Raw genomic sequence first — 13134 nt, 5'->3', positions numbered from 1 at the left:
ACGAGAGCAAGTCTTACAAGATATTCCTTGATTGATGATGGGCTAGAATTTCATTGAATAAACTTGCCTTCTGGGAGAGGTACATTTTACAGCCTTTCAAACAGAGAGCAAGAAAGCTTCCAAAAGGCCAACTTGATTTCAGTAAATCCACAGTATGTCACTCTATCAATCCAAGCCATTTCTGAGGTGGCATTGATTTTTCCACATTATCTTCTCAACTGAAGCCAAAGACTATTGGAGAATGCGGGCATCGATCCCGTTACCTCTCGCATGCTAAGCGAGCGTTCTACCATTTGAGCTAATTCCCCTATATCTGAGAATATTTTAGCCCCGCCCACTTCGACTCCTCCTCTGCCCCTCCACTGCACACTTTTCTAGACTTTCCAGATCTATGTATACAATCTGGATGGTGACCTGGGTCCGACGTTACCTGGAAAATGCAGGTGGAACAGGACGAGGTGGCCGAGTGGTTAAGGCGATGGACTGCTAATCCATTGTGCTCTGCACGCGTGGGTTCGAATCCCATCCTCGTCGCAGTGCAGTCTACTTTAATCTGCCTTATTTACAAGGCAAGAAGATTGAATTGGTTCAAACAGCAGAACACTTGCACTTTGTTGTGACAAAACACGATGCACTATGACAATAAACCAGTGTTCTTGCAACTGTGGAAGGTGAACTGGATCAGACACTTACTGGAAAACGCAGACGACCTGTCCGAGGGCTGCTAATCCATATCGCTCTGCACACGTGGAGTCCTTCGGGTCTCTATTCTCTGGCCAATGCTTTTATCCCTGCAGATGCTTTCCTTGGGCTCATTTCTTCGAAAATACAGCATGCGGTTTGAACGTGATGCAGATGACACACAAATTTACCTGGTTCCATTGGTTCCTATGGAACCAATGAAAAGAAGTTCTATGGTTTTCACACATGATTGAACAATACATCTGAATACATCTGAATCGGAGAGAGCAATGGAAACTCCCAAGGGAGTTAGTTCAAATGGTAGAGCACTTGCTGCTTATACTTTACTGTGGCAAAACTGGCTGTGTTTTGACAAACAGCCAGAGGTATTCACTGCTGAAGAAAAGGATAAACTGAACACAGTGCAGTTTAGGTCACCCCAAAACAGGGCTGCATTCACCCCTTGGGTAGAAAGTGTGAGGAGAAGGGCCCTTGCTCACACAGGGCCATTTCTTCAGTCGCGAGATTGTTGAGGGAATGGTTGTTAGACTTTTCTAGTCTTTATAGGAAATTTACAAAGTTAGGTTAGGGTTAGCAACGAGAGCAAGTCTTACAAGATATTCCTTGATTGATGATGGGCTGGAATTTCATTGAATAAACTTGCCTTCTGGGAGAGGTACATTTTACAGCCTTTCAAACAGAGAGCAAGAAAGCTTCCAAAAGGCCAACTTGATTTCAGTAAATCCACAGTATGTCACTCTATCAATCCAAGCCATTTCTGAGGTGGCATTGATTTTTCCACATTATCTTCTCAACTGAAGCCAAAGACTATTGGAGAATGCGGGCATCGATCCCGTTACCTCTCGCATGCTAAGCGAGCGCTCTACCATTTGAGCTAATTCCCCTATATCTGAGAATATTTTAGCCCCGCCCACTTCGACTCCTCCTCTGCCCCTCCACTGCACACTTTTCTAGACTTTCCAGATCTATGTATACAATCTGGATGGTGACCTGGGTCCGACGTTACCTGGAAAATGCAGGCGGAACAGGACGAGGTGGCCGAGTGGTTAAGGCGATGGACTGCTAATCCATTGTGCTCTGCACGCGTGGGTTCGAATCCCATCCTCGTCGCAGTGCAGTCTACTTTAATCTGCCTTATTTACAAGGCAAGAAGATTGAATTGGTTCAAACAGCAGAACACTTGCACTTTGTTGTGACAAAACACGATGCATTATGACAATAAACCAGTCTTCTTGCAACTGTGGAAGGTGAACTGGATCAGACACTTACTGGAAAACGCAGACGACCTGTCCGAGGGCTGCTAATCCATATCGCTCTGCACACGTGGAGTCCTTCGGGTCTCTATTCTCTGGCCAATGCTTTTATCCCTGCAGATGCTTTCCTTGGGCTCATTTCTTCGAAAATACAGCATGCGGTTTGAACGTGATGCAGATGACACACAAATTTACCTGGTTCCATTGGTTCCAATGGAACCAATGAAAAGAAGTTCTATGGTTTTCACACATGGTTGAACAATACATCTGAATCGGAGAGAGCAATGGAAACTCCCAAGGGAGTTAGTTCAAATGGTAGAGCACTTGCTGCTTATACTTTACTGTGGCAAAACTGGCTGTGTTTTGACAAACAGCCAGAGGTATTCACTGCTGAAGAAAAGGATAAACTGAACACAGTGCAGTTTAGGTCACCCCAAAACAGGGCTGCATTCACCCCTTGGGTAGAAAGTGTGAGGAGAAGGGCCCTTGCTCACACAGGGCCATTTCTTCAGTCGCGAGATTGTTGAGGGAATGGTTGTTAGACTTTTCTAGTCTTTATAGGAAATTTACAAAGTTAGGTTAGGGTTAGCAAAGAGAGCAAGTCTTACAAGATATTCCTTGATTGATGATGGGCTGGAATTTCATTGAATAAACTTGCCTTCTGGGAGAGGTACATTTTACAGCCTTTCAAACAGAGAGCAAGAAAGCTTCCAAAAGGCCAACTTGATTTCAGTAAATCCACAGTATGTCACTCTATCAATCCAAGCCATTTCTGAGGTGGCATTGATTTTTCCACATTATCTTCTCAACTGAAGCCAAAGACTATTGGAGAATGCGGGCATCGATCCCGCTACCTCTCGCATGCTAAGCGAGCGCTCTACCATTTGAGCTAATTCCCCTACATCTGAGAATATTTTAGCCCCGCCCACTTCGACTCCTCCTCTGCCCCTCCACTGCAGACTTTTCTAGACTTTCCAGATCTATGTATACAATCTGGATGGTGACCTGGGTCCGACGTTACCTGGAAAATGCAGGCGGAACAGGACGAGGTGGCCGAGTGGTTAAGGCGATGGACTGCTAATCCATTGTGCTCTGCACGCGTGGGTTCGAATCCCATCCTCGTCGCAGTGCAGTCTACTTTAATCTGCCTTATTTACAAGGCAAGAAGATTGAATTGGTTCAAACAGCAGAACACTTGCACTTTGTTGTGACAGAACACGATGCACTATGACAATAAACCAGTGTTCTTGCAATTGTGGAAGGTGAACTGGATCAGACACTTACTGGAAAACGCAGATGACCTGTCCGAGGGCTGCTAATCCATATCGCTCTGCACACGTGGAGTCCTTCGGGTCTCTATTCTCTGGCCAATGCTTTTATCCCTGCAGATGCTTTCCTTGGGCTCATTTCTTCGAAAATACAGCATGCGGTTTGAACGTGATGCAGATGACACACAAATTTACCTGGTTCCATTGGTTCCTATGGAACCAATGAAAAGAAGTTCTATGGTTTTCACACATGGTTGAACAATACATCTGAATCGGAGAGAGCAATGGAAACTCCCAAGGGAGTTAGTTCAAATGGTAGAGCACTTGCTGCTTATACTTTACTGTGGCAAAACTGGCTGTGTTTTGACAAACAGCCAGAGGTATTCACTGCTGAAGAAAAGGATAAACTGAACACAGTGCAGTTTAGGTCACCCCAAAACAGGGCTGCATTCACCCCTTGGGTAGAAAGTGTGAGGAGAAGGGCCCTTGCTCACACAGGGCCATTTCTTCAGTCGCGAGATTGTTGAGGGAATGGTTGTTAGACTTTTCTAGTCTTTATAGGAAATTTACAAAGTTAGGTTAGGGTTAGCAACGAGAGCAAGTCTTACAAGATATTCCTTGATGATGATGGGCTGGAATTTCATTGAATAAACTTGCCTTCTGGGAGAGGTACATTTTACAGCCTTTCAAACAGAGAGCAAGAAAGCTTCCAAAAGGCCAACTTGATTTCAGTAAATCCACAGTATGTCACTCTATCAATCCAAGCCATTTCTGAGGTGGCATTGATTTTTCCACATTATCTTCTCAACTGAAGCAAAAGACTATTGGAGAATGCGGGCATCGATCCCGCTACCTCTCGCATGCTAAGCGAGCGCTCTACCATTTGAGCTAATTCCCCTACATCTGAGAATATTTTAGCCCCGCCCACTTCGACTCCTCCTCTGCCCCTCCACTGCACACTTTTCTAGACTTTCCAGATCTATGTTTACAATCTGGATGGTGACCTGGGTCCGACGTTACCTGGAAAATGCAGGCGGAACAGGACGAGGTGGCCGAGTGGTTAAGGCGATGGACTGCTAATCCATTGTGCTCTGCACGCGTGGGTTCGAATCCCATCCTCGTCGCAGTGCAGTCTACTTTAATCTGCCTTATTTACAAGGCAAGAAGATTGAATTGGTTCAAACAGCAGAACACTTGCACTTTGTTGTGACAAAACACGATGCACTATGACAATAAACCAGTGTTCTTGCAACTGTGGAAGGTGAACTGGATCAGACACTTACTGGAAAACGCAGACGACCTGTCCGAGGGCTGCTAATCCATATCGCTCTGCACATGTGGAGTCCTTCGGGTCTCTATTCTCTGGCCAATGCTTTTATCCCTGCAGATGCTTTCCTTGGGCTCATTTCTTCGAAAATACAGCATGCGGTTTGAACGTGATGCAGATGACACACAAATTTACCTGGTTCCATTGGTTCCTATGGAACCAATGAAAAGAAGTTCTATGGTTTTCACACATGGTTGAACAATACATCTGAATCGGAGAGAGCAATGGAAACTCCCAAGGGAGTTAGTTCAAATGGTAGAGCACTTGCTGCTTATACTTTACTGTGGCAAAACTGGCTGTGTTTTGACAAACAGCCAGAGGTATTCACTGCTGAAGAAAAGGATAAACTGAACACAGTGCAGTTTAGGTCACCCCAAAACAGGGCTGCATTCACCCCTTGGGTAGAAAGTGTGAGGAGAAGGGCCCTTGCTCACACAGGGCCATTTCTTCAGTCGCGAGATTGTTGAGGGAATGGTTGTTAGACTTTTCTAGTCTTTATAGGAAATTTACAAAGTTAGGTTAGGGTTAGCAACGAGAGCAAGTCTTACAAGATATTCCTTGATTGATGATGGGCTGGAATTTCATTGAATAAACTTGCCTTCTGGGAGAGGTACATTTTACAGCCTTTCAAACAGAGAGCAAGAAAGCTTCCAAAAGGCCAACTTGATTTCAGTAAATCCACAGTATGTCACTCTATCAATCCAAGCCATTTCTGAGGTGGCATTGATTTTTCCACATTATCTTCTCAACTGAAGCCAAAGACTATTGGAGAATGCGGGCATCGATCCCGCTACCTCTCGCATGCTAAGCGAGCGCTCTACCATTTGAGCTAATTCCCCTATATCTGAGAATATTTTAGCCCCGCCCACTTCGACTCCTCCTCTGCCCCTCCACTGCACACTTTTCTAGACTTTCCAGATCTATGTATACAATCTGGATGGTGACCTGGGTCCGACGTTACCTGGAAAATGCAGGCGGAACAGGACGAGGTGGCCGAGTGGTTAAGGCGATGGACTGCTAATCCATTGTGCTCTGCACGCGTGGGTTCGAATCCCATCCTCGTCGCAGTGCAGTCTACTTTAATCTGCCTTATTTACAAGGCAAGAAGATTGAATTGGTTCAAACAGCAGAACACTTGCACTTTGTTGTGACAAAACACGATGCATTATGACAATAAACCAGTCTTCTTGCAACTGTGGAAGGTGAACTGGATCAGACACTTACTGGAAAACGCAGACGACCTGTCCGAGGGCTGCTAATCCATATCGCTCTGCACACGTGGAGTCCTTCGGGTCTCTATTCTCTGGCCAATGCTTTTATCCCTGCAGATGCTTTCCTTGGGCTCATTTCTTCGAAAATACAGCATGCGGTTTGAACGTGATGCAGATGACACACAAATTTACCTGGTTCCATTGGTTCCTATGGAACCAATGAAAAGAAGTTCTATGGTTTTCACACATGGTTGAACAATACATCTGAATCGGAGAGAGCAATGGAAACTCCCAAGGGAGTTAGTTCAAATGGTAGAGCACTTGCTGCTTATACTTTACTGTGGCAAAACTGGCTGTGTTTTGACAAACAGCCAGAGGTATTCACTGCTGAAGAAAAGGATAAACTGAACACAGTGCAGTTTAGGTCACCCCAAAACAGGGCTGCATTCACCCCTTGGGTAGAAAGTGTGAGGAGAAGGGCCCTTGCTCACACAGGGCCATTTCTTCAGTCGCGAGATTGTTGAGGGAATGGTTGTTAGACTTTTCTAGTCTTTATAGGAAATTTACAAAGTTAGGTTAGGGTTAGCAACGAGAGCAAGTCTTACAAGATATTCCTTGATTGATGATGGGCTGGAATTTCATTGAATAAACTTGCCTTCTGGGAGAGGTACATTTTACAGCCTTTCAAACAGAGAGCAAGAAAGCTTCCAAAAGGCCAACTTGATTTCAGTAAATCCACAGTATGTCACTCTATCAATCCAAGCCATTTCTGAGGTGGCATTGATTTTTCCACATTATCTTCTCAACTGAAGCCAAAGACTATTGGAGAATGCGGGCATCGATCCCGCTACCTCTCGCATGCTAAGCGAGCGCTCTACCATTTGAGCTAATTCCCCTATGTCTGAGAATATTTTAGCCCCGCCCACTTCGACTCCTCCTCTGCCCCTCCACTGCACACTTTTCTAGACTTTCCAGATCTATGTATACAATCTGGATGGTGACCTGGGTCCGACGTTACCTGGAAAATGCAGGCGGAACAGGACGAGGTGGCCGAGTGGTTAAGGCGATGGACTGCTAATCCATTGTGCTCTGCACGCGTGGGTTCGAATCCCATCCTCGTCGTAGTGCAGTCTACTTTAATCTGCCTTATTTACAAGGCAAGAAGATTGAATTGGTTCAAACAGCAGAACACTTGCACTTTGTTGTGACAAAACACGATGCATTATGACAATAAACCAGTCTTCTTGCAACTGTGGAAGGTGAACTGGATCAGACACTTACTGGAAAACGCAGACGACCTGTCCGAGGGCTGCTAATCCATATCGCTCTGCACACGTGGAGTCCTTCGGGTCTCTATTCTCTGGCCAATGCTTTTATCCCTGCAGATGCTTTCCTTGGGCTCATTTCTTCGAAAATACAGCATGCGGTTTGAACGTGATGCAGATGACACACAAATTTACCTGGTTCCATTGGTTCCTATGGAACCAATGAAAAGAAGTTCTATGGTTTTCACACATGGTTGAACAATACATCTGAATCGGAGAGAGCAATGGAAACTCCCAAGGGAGTTAGTTCAAATGGTAGAGCACTTGCTGCTTATACTTTACTGTGGCAAAACTGGCTGTGTTTTGACAAACAGCCAGAGGTATTCACTGCTGAAGAAAAGGATAAACTGAACACAGTGCAGTTTAGGTCACCCCAAAACAGGGCTGCATTCACCCCTTGGGTAGAAAGTGTGAGGAGAAGGGCCCTTGCTCACACAGGGCCATTTCTTCAGTCGCGAGATTGTTGAGGGAATGGTTGTTAGACTTTTCTAGTCTTTATAGGAAATTTACAAAGTTAGGTTAGGGTTAGCAACGAGAGCAAGTCTTACAAGATATTCCTTGATTGATGATGGGCTGGAATTTCATTGAATAAACTTGCCTTCTGGGAGAGGTACATTTTACAGCCTTTCAAACAGAGAGCAAGAAAGCTTCCAAAAGGCCAACTTGATTTCAGTAAATCCACAGTATGTCACTCTATCAATCCAAGCCATTTCTGAGGTGGCATTGATTTTTCCACATTATCTTCTCAACTGAAGCCAAAGACTGTTGGAGAATGCGGGCATCGATCCCGCTACCTCTCGCATGCTAAGCGAGCGCTCTACCATTTGAGCTAATTCCCCTATGTCTGAGAATATTTTAGCCCCGCCCACTTCGACTCCTCCTCTGCCCCTCCACTGCACACTTTTCTAGACTTTCCAGATCTATGTATACAATCTGGATGGTGACCTGGGTCCGACGTTACCTGGAAAATGCAGGGGGAACAGGACCAGGTGGCCGAGTGGTTAAGGCGATGGACTGCTAATCCATTGTGCTCTGCACGCGTGGGTTCGAATCCCATCCTCGTCGCAGTGCAGTCTACTTTAATCTGCCTTATTTACAAGGCAAGAAGATTGAATTGGTTCAAACAGCAGAACACTTGCACTTGTTGTGACAAAACACGATGCACTATGACAATAAACCAGTGTTCTTGCAACTGTGGAAGGTGAACTGGATCAGACACTTACTGGAAAACGCAGACGACCTGTCCGAGGGCTGCTAATCCATATCGCTCTGCACATGTGGAGTCCTTCGGGTCTCTATTCTCTGGCCAATGCTTTTATCCCTGCAGATGCTTTCCTTGGGCTCATTTCTTCGAAAATACAGCATGCGGTTTGAACGTGATGCAGATGACACACAAATTTACCTGGTTCCATTGGTTCCTATGGAACCAATGAAAAGAAGTTCTATGGTTTTCACACATGGTTGAACAATACATCTGAATCGGAGAGAGCAATGGAAACTCCCAAGGGAGTTAGTTCAAATGGTAGAGCACTTGCTGCTTATACTTTACTGTGGCAAAACTGGCTGTGTTTTGACAAACAGCCAGAGGTATTCACTGCTGAAGAAAAGGATAAACTGAACACAGTGCAGTTTAGGTCACCCCAAAACAGGGCTGCATTCACCCCTTGGGTAGAAAGTGTGAGGAGAAGGGCCCTTGCTCACACAAGGCCATTTCTTCAGTCGCGAGATTGTTGAAGGAATGGTTGTTAGACTTTTCTAGTCTTTATAGGAAATTTACAAAGTTAGGTTAGGGTTAGCAACGAGAGCAAGTCTTACAAGATATTCCTTGATTGATGATGGGCTGGAATTTCATTGAATAAACTTGCCTTCTGGGAGAGGTACATCTTACAGCCTTTCAAACAGAGAGCAAGAAAGCTTCCAAAAGGCCAACTTGATTTCAGTAAATCCACAGTATGTCACTCTATCAATCCAAGCCATTTCTGAGGTGGCATTGATTTTTCCACATTATCTTCTCAACTGAAGCCAAAGACTATTGGAGAATGCGGGCATCGATCCCGCTACCTCTCGCATGCTAAGCGAGCGCTCTACCATTTGAGCTAATTCCCCTACATCTGAGAATATTTTAGCCCCGCCCACTTCGACTCCTCCTCTGCCCCTCCACTGCACACTTTTCTAGACTTTCCAGATCTATGTTTACAATCTGGATGGTGACCTGGGTCCGACGTTACCTGGAAAATGCAGGCGGAACAGGACGAGGTGGCCGAGTGGTTAAGGCGATGGACTGCTAATCCATTGTGCTCTGCACGCGTGGGTTCGAATCCCATCCTCGTCGCAGTGCAGTCTACTTTAATCTGCCTTATTTACAAGGCAAGAAGATTGAATTGGTTCAAACAGCAGAACACTTGCACTTTGTTGTGACAAAACACGATGCACTATGACAATAAACCAGTGTTCTTGCAACTGTGGAAGGTGAACTGGATCAGACACTTACTGGAAAACGCAGACGACCTGTCCGAGGGCTGCTAATCCATATCGCTCTGCACACGTGGAGTCCTTCGGGTCTCTATTCTCTGGCCAATGCTTTTATCCCTGCAGATGCTTTCCTTGGGCTCATTTCTTCGAAAATACAGCATGCGGTTTGAACGTGATGCAGATGACACACAAATTTACCTGGTTCCATTGGTTCCTATGGAACCAATGAAAAGAAGTTCTATGGTTTTCACACATGGTTGAACAATACATCTGAATCGGAGAGAGCAATGGAAACTCCCAAGGGAGTTAGTTCAAATGGTAGAGCACTTGCTGCTTATACTTTACTGTGGCAAAACTGGCTGTGTTTTGACAAACAGCCAGAGGTATTCACTGCTGAAGAAAAGGATAAACTGAACACAGTGCAGTTTAGGTCACCCCAAAACAGGGCTGCATTCACCCCTTGGGTAGAAAGTGTGAGGAGAAGGGCCCTTGCTCACACAAGGCCATTTGTTCAGTCGCGAGATTGTTGAAGGAATGGTTGTTAGACTTTTCTAGTCTTTATAGGAAATTTACAAAGTTAGGTTAGGGTTAGCAACGAGAGCAAGTCTTACAAGATATTCCTTGATTGATGATGGGCTGGAATTTCATTGAATAAACTTGCCTTCTGGGAGAGGTACATTTTACAGCCTTTCAAACAGAGAGCAAGAAAGCTTCCAAAAGGCCAACTTGATTTCAGTAAATCCACAGTATGTCACTATCAATCCAAGCCATTTCTGAGGTGGCATTGATTTTTCCACATTATCTTCTCAACTGAAGCCAAAGACTATTGGAGAATGCGGGCATCGATCCCGCTACCTCTCGCATGCTAAGCGAGCGCTCTACCATTTGAGCTAATTCCCCTACATCTGAGAATATTTTAGCCCCGCCCACTTCGACTCCTCCTCTGCCCCTCCACTGCACACTTTTCTAGACTTTCCAGATCTATGTATACAATCTGGATGGTGACCTGGGTCCGACGTTACCTGGAAATTGCAGGCGGGACAGGACGAGGTGGCCGAGTGGTTAAGGCGATGGACTGCTAATCCATTGTGCTCTGCACGCGTGGGTTCGAATCCCATCCTCGTCGCAGTGCAGTCTACTTTAATCTGCCTTATTTACAAGGCAAGAAGATTGAATTGGTTCAAACAGCAGAACACTTGCACTTTGTTGTGACAAAACACGATGCATTATGACAATAAACCAGTCTTCTTGCAACTGTGGAAGGTGAACTGGATCAGACACTTACTGGAAAACGCAGACGACCTGTCCGAGGGCTGCTAATCCATATCGCTCTGCACACGTGGAGTCCTTCGGGTCTCTATTCTCTGGCCAATGCTTTTATCCCTGCAGATGCTTTCCTTGGGCTCATTTCTTCGAAAATACAGCATGCGGTTTGAACGTGATGCAGATGACACACAAATTTACCTGGTTCCATTGGTTCCAATGGAACCAATGAAAAGAAGTTCTATGGTTTTCACACATGGTTGAACAATACATCTGAATCGGAGAGAGCAATGGAAACTCCCAAGGGAGTTAGTTCAAATGGTAGAGCACTTGCTGCTTATACTTTACTGTGGCAAAACTGGCTGTGTTTTGACAAACAGCCAGAGGTATTCACTGCTGAAGAAAAGGATAAACTGAACACAGTGCAGTTTAGGTCACCCCAAAACAGGGCTGCATTCACCCCTTGGGTAGAAAGTGTGAGGAGAAGGGCCCTTGCTCACACAGGGCCATTTCTTCAGTCGCGAGATTGTTGAGGGAATGGTTGTTAGACTTTTCTAGTCTTTATAGGAAATTTACAAAGTTAGGTTAGGGTTAGCAACGAGAGCAAGTCTTACAAGATATTCCTTGATTGATGATGGGCTGGAATTTCATTGAATAAACTTGCCTTCTGGGAGAGGTACATTTTACAGCCTTTCAAACAGAGAGCAAGAAAGCTTCCAAAAGGCCAACTTGATTTCAGTAAATCCACAGTATGTCACTCTATCAATCCAAGCCATTTCTGAGGTGGCATTGATTTTTCCACATTATCTTCTCAACTGAAGCCAAAGACTATTGGAGAATGCGGGCATCGATCCCGCTACCTCTCGCATGCTAAGCGAGCGCTCTACCATTTGAGCTAATTCCCCTATATCTGAGAATATTTTAGCCCCGCCCACTTCGACTCCTCCTCTGCCCCTCCACTGCACACTTTTCTAGACTTTCCAGATCTATGTATACAATCTGGATGGTGACCTGGGTCCGACGTTACCTGGAAAATGCAGGCGGAACAGGACGAGGTGGCCGAGTGGTTAAGGCGATGGACTGCTAATCCATTGTGCTCTGCACGCGTGGGTTCGAATCCCATCCTCGTCGCAGTGCAGTCTACTTTAATCTGCCTTATTTACAAGGCAAGAAGATTGAATTGGTTCAAACAGCAGAACACTTGCACTTTGTTGTGACAAAACACGATGCATTATGACAATAAACCAGTGTTCTTGCAACTGTGGAAGGTGAACTGGATCAGACACTTACTGGAAAACGCAGACGACCTGTCCGAGGGCTGCTAATCCATATCGCTCTGCACACGTGGAGTCCTTCGGGTCTCTATTCTCTGGCCAATGCTTTTATCCCTGCAGATGCTTTCCTTGGGCTCATTTCTTCGAAAATACAGCATGCGGTTTGAACGTGATGCAGATGACACACAAATTTACCTGGTTCCATTGGTTCCTATGGAACCAATGAAAAGAAGTTCTATGGTTTTCACACATGGTTGAACAATACATCTGAATCGGAGAGAGCAATGGAAACTCCCAAGGGAGTTAGTTCAAATGGTAGAGCACTTGCTGCTTATACTTTACTGTGGCAAAACTGGCTGTGTTTTGACAAACAGCCAGAGGTATTCACTGCTGAAGAAAAGGATAAACTGAACACAGTGCAGTTTAGGTCACCCCAAAACAGGGCTGCATTCACCCCTTGGGTAGAAAGTGTGAGGAGAAGGGCCCTTGCTCACACAGGGCCATTTCTTCAGTCGCGAGATTGTTGAGGGAATGGTTGTTAGACTTTTCTAGTCTTTATAGGAAATTTACAAAGTTAGGTTAGGGTTAGCAACGAGAGCAAGTCTTACAAGATATTCCTTGATTGATGATGGGCTGGAATTTCATTGAATAAACTTGCCTTCTGGGAGAGGTACATTTTACAGCCTTTCAAACAGAGAGCAAGAAAGCTTCCAAAAGGCCAACTTGATTTCAGTAAATCCACAGTATGTCACTCTATCAATCCAAGCCATTTCTGAGGTGGCATTGATTTTTCCACATTATCTTCTCAACTGAAGCCAAAGACTGTTGGAGAATGCGGGCATCGATCCCGCTACCTCTCGCATGCTAAGCGAGCGCTCTACCATTTGAGCTAATTCCCCTATGTCTGAGAATATTTTAGCCCCGCCCACTTCGACTCCTCCTCTGCCCCTCCACTGCACACTTTTCTAGACTTTCCAGATCTATGTATACAATCTGGATGGTGACCTGGGTCCGACGTTACCTGGAAAATGCAGGGGGA

The 13134-nt window shown here is 45.3% G+C and overlaps 19 non-coding genes across 19 annotated transcripts; 10 read left to right on the top strand and 9 right to left on the bottom strand.

Annotated features, from left to right (window-relative positions):
* Positions 1 to 452: 452 nt before the first annotated feature.
* On the top strand, positions 453 to 534 carry trnas-gcu (transfer RNA serine (anticodon GCU)). The gene has a single exon. It is a non-coding gene; the product is annotated as a tRNA-Ser (tRNA).
* A 1196-nt stretch (positions 535 to 1730) lies between these two features.
* On the top strand, positions 1731 to 1812 carry trnas-gcu (transfer RNA serine (anticodon GCU)). Its single transcript has one exon. It is a non-coding gene; the product is annotated as a tRNA-Ser (tRNA).
* Positions 1813 to 2781: 969 nt separating this feature from the next.
* Positions 2782 to 2854, bottom strand: trnaa-agc (transfer RNA alanine (anticodon AGC)). Its single transcript has one exon. It is a non-coding gene; the product is annotated as a tRNA-Ala (tRNA).
* A 144-nt stretch (positions 2855 to 2998) lies between these two features.
* Positions 2999 to 3080, top strand: trnas-gcu (transfer RNA serine (anticodon GCU)). The gene has a single exon. It is a non-coding gene; the product is annotated as a tRNA-Ser (tRNA).
* A 968-nt stretch (positions 3081 to 4048) lies between these two features.
* Positions 4049 to 4121, bottom strand: trnaa-agc (transfer RNA alanine (anticodon AGC)). The gene has a single exon. It is a non-coding gene; the product is annotated as a tRNA-Ala (tRNA).
* A 144-nt stretch (positions 4122 to 4265) lies between these two features.
* On the top strand, positions 4266 to 4347 carry trnas-gcu (transfer RNA serine (anticodon GCU)). Its single transcript has one exon. It is a non-coding gene; the product is annotated as a tRNA-Ser (tRNA).
* Positions 4348 to 5316: 969 nt separating this feature from the next.
* trnaa-agc (transfer RNA alanine (anticodon AGC)) lies at positions 5317 to 5389 on the bottom strand. The gene has a single exon. It is a non-coding gene; the product is annotated as a tRNA-Ala (tRNA).
* A 144-nt stretch (positions 5390 to 5533) lies between these two features.
* Positions 5534 to 5615, top strand: trnas-gcu (transfer RNA serine (anticodon GCU)). Its single transcript has one exon. It is a non-coding gene; the product is annotated as a tRNA-Ser (tRNA).
* A 969-nt stretch (positions 5616 to 6584) lies between these two features.
* Positions 6585 to 6657, bottom strand: trnaa-agc (transfer RNA alanine (anticodon AGC)). The gene has a single exon. It is a non-coding gene; the product is annotated as a tRNA-Ala (tRNA).
* Positions 6658 to 6801: 144 nt separating this feature from the next.
* trnas-gcu (transfer RNA serine (anticodon GCU)) lies at positions 6802 to 6883 on the top strand. Its single transcript has one exon. It is a non-coding gene; the product is annotated as a tRNA-Ser (tRNA).
* Positions 6884 to 7852: 969 nt separating this feature from the next.
* On the bottom strand, positions 7853 to 7925 carry trnaa-agc (transfer RNA alanine (anticodon AGC)). The gene has a single exon. It is a non-coding gene; the product is annotated as a tRNA-Ala (tRNA).
* A 144-nt stretch (positions 7926 to 8069) lies between these two features.
* Positions 8070 to 8151, top strand: trnas-gcu (transfer RNA serine (anticodon GCU)). Its single transcript has one exon. It is a non-coding gene; the product is annotated as a tRNA-Ser (tRNA).
* Positions 8152 to 9119: 968 nt separating this feature from the next.
* trnaa-agc (transfer RNA alanine (anticodon AGC)) lies at positions 9120 to 9192 on the bottom strand. The gene has a single exon. It is a non-coding gene; the product is annotated as a tRNA-Ala (tRNA).
* Positions 9193 to 9336: 144 nt separating this feature from the next.
* On the top strand, positions 9337 to 9418 carry trnas-gcu (transfer RNA serine (anticodon GCU)). Its single transcript has one exon. It is a non-coding gene; the product is annotated as a tRNA-Ser (tRNA).
* Positions 9419 to 10385: 967 nt separating this feature from the next.
* On the bottom strand, positions 10386 to 10458 carry trnaa-agc (transfer RNA alanine (anticodon AGC)). Its single transcript has one exon. It is a non-coding gene; the product is annotated as a tRNA-Ala (tRNA).
* A 144-nt stretch (positions 10459 to 10602) lies between these two features.
* Positions 10603 to 10684, top strand: trnas-gcu (transfer RNA serine (anticodon GCU)). Its single transcript has one exon. It is a non-coding gene; the product is annotated as a tRNA-Ser (tRNA).
* Positions 10685 to 11653: 969 nt separating this feature from the next.
* trnaa-agc (transfer RNA alanine (anticodon AGC)) lies at positions 11654 to 11726 on the bottom strand. The gene has a single exon. It is a non-coding gene; the product is annotated as a tRNA-Ala (tRNA).
* A 144-nt stretch (positions 11727 to 11870) lies between these two features.
* On the top strand, positions 11871 to 11952 carry trnas-gcu (transfer RNA serine (anticodon GCU)). Its single transcript has one exon. It is a non-coding gene; the product is annotated as a tRNA-Ser (tRNA).
* A 969-nt stretch (positions 11953 to 12921) lies between these two features.
* Positions 12922 to 12994, bottom strand: trnaa-agc (transfer RNA alanine (anticodon AGC)). Its single transcript has one exon. It is a non-coding gene; the product is annotated as a tRNA-Ala (tRNA).
* Between the last annotated feature and the right edge of the window lie 140 nt (positions 12995 to 13134).

The sequence above is a fragment of the Centropristis striata genome, chromosome 18 (genome assembly GCF_030273125.1).
Source record: "Centropristis striata isolate RG_2023a ecotype Rhode Island chromosome 18, C.striata_1.0, whole genome shotgun sequence".
Classification (NCBI taxonomy): domain Eukaryota; kingdom Metazoa; phylum Chordata; class Actinopteri; order Perciformes; family Serranidae; genus Centropristis; species Centropristis striata.
This window is presented reverse-complemented; position numbering and strand designations above follow the sequence as displayed.